Consider the following 2,013-nt stretch of genomic DNA (forward strand, 5'->3'; position numbering starts at 1 on the left):
CCAGATGGATTAAAGACTTAAACATAAGACCTAACACCATAAAAACCCTAGAAGAAAACCTAGGCAAAACCATTCAGGACATAGGCATAGGCAAGGACTTCATGACAAAGACACCAAAAGCATTGGCAACAAATGCCAAAATAGACAAATGGGACGTAATTAAACTTCAGAGCTCCTGTACAGCCAAAGAAACAATCATTAGAATGAACCGGCAACCAAAAGAATGAGAAACAATTTTTGCAATCTACCCATCTGACAAAGGGCTAGTATCCAGAATCTACAAAGAACTAAAACAGATTTACAAGAAAAAAACAAAAAAACCCATCCAAAAGTGGGCAAAGGATATGAACACACACTTTTCAAAAGAAGACATATATGAGGCCAACAAACATGAAAAAAATGCTCATAATCACTGATTATTAGAGAAATGCATTATTAGAGAAATGCACTGATTATTAGAGAAATTATTAGAGAAACCACATTAAGATACCACCTCACAGCAGTTAGAAAGGTGATCAATAAAAAATCTGGAGACAATAAAAAAGCTGGAGAGGATGTGGAGAAATAGGAACACTTTTACACTGTTGGTGGGAGTATAAACTAGTTCAACCATTATAGAAGACAATGTAGAGCTTCCTCAAGGACCTAGAAATAGAAATTCCATTTGACCCTGCAATCCCATCACTGGGTATATACCCAAAGAATTATAAATTGTTCTACTATAAAGACACATGCACACGTATATTCATAGCGTCACTGTTTACAGTAGCAAAGACGTGGAACCAACCAAAATGCCCATCAATGATAGCCTGGACAAGGAAAATGTGGCACATATATGCCATAGAATACTATGCAGCCATAAAAAAGGATGAGTTCATGTCCTTTGTAGGGACATGGATGAATCTGGAAACCAACATTCTCAGCAAACTGACACAAGAACAGAAAATCAAACACTGCATGTTCTCACTCATAGGCGGGTATTGAATAATGAGAACACAGGGACACAGGGAGGGGAGCATCACACACTGGGATCTGTTGCGGGATGACAAGGGAGGGACAGTGGGGTGGTGGGGAGGTCGGGGAGGGATAACATGGGGAGAAATGTCAGATATAGGTGATGAGGGGATGGAGGCAACAAAGCATATTGCCATGTGTGTACCTATGCAGCAATCCTGTATGAACTGCACATGTACCCCAGAACCTAAAGTACAATAAAAAGTAAATAAATAAATAAATTAAAAAAACGAATTGGGATCACACAGGTTGTACTGCTGCATAAGCACTATAGTGAGTATATTTTCCCATAATTTCCAAATTGTGACTCATTTGTATTGTTTTCCATTTTTTTACTATTAAAAAAATGCTGTCAAAAATATGTTGAATAAACTTGTATATAAAAAAAATAAAATTGCAAAAAAAATTGCATTAAATTTCACTGAATACTGGCACCGAAATAAGTACTTTATCATTTTCATTTTAAAGAAGTGGTACATCTAAATTCCAAAACATCTGAGGTGAAGAAAATCCGAAAAGGGAGGGAAAAAAAGTTTCCTCTGAAAAATCTTCCCTAGCCTTCACATAAAATAAATTTAATATGGTATAGTGATAGTCCTGGTCTGAGTTCTGGCTCTGCACATACCTCAGTGTGACACTGGATAAGTTACCTAAACTCTAACCCTCAGTTTCCTCATCTGTAAAATGGAGAAGGTACTTAACTCCCTGGTTATATGAGACAAATGCATGAAAAATATTTGTATTTAGTACAATGCCTGGTGCACTGTGGAGGCACTCTACCAATGTTAGCTATTTTTTTTTAAAGAGAAGTTTATTATATTTGAAACAATACAGCAGAAATCTCAAACATTTACTCATTAAATATAGTTTAATTCTTACAAGTCTCCTTTTGAAAATGCACCCCAGGGCCGGGCGCGGTGGCTCAAGCCTGTAATCCCAGCACTTTGGGAGGCCGAGGTGGGTGGATCACGAGGTCAAGAGATCGAGACCATCCTGGTC

General features: G+C 37.6%; 1 protein-coding gene across 5 annotated transcripts in view; it reads right to left on the reverse strand.

The window, feature by feature from the left end:
* TRAK2 (trafficking kinesin protein 2) overlaps nt 1-2,013 on the reverse strand; it is a 67,715-nt gene that overhangs the window by 35,998 nt on the left and 29,704 nt on the right. The window lies entirely within an intron of this gene.

This window comes from Cebus imitator, unplaced genomic scaffold, assembly GCF_001604975.1.
Source record: "Cebus imitator isolate Cc_AM_T3 unplaced genomic scaffold, Cebus_imitator-1.0 Scaffold178, whole genome shotgun sequence".
In the NCBI taxonomy this organism is placed as follows: Eukaryota; Metazoa; Chordata; class Mammalia; order Primates; family Cebidae; genus Cebus; species Cebus imitator.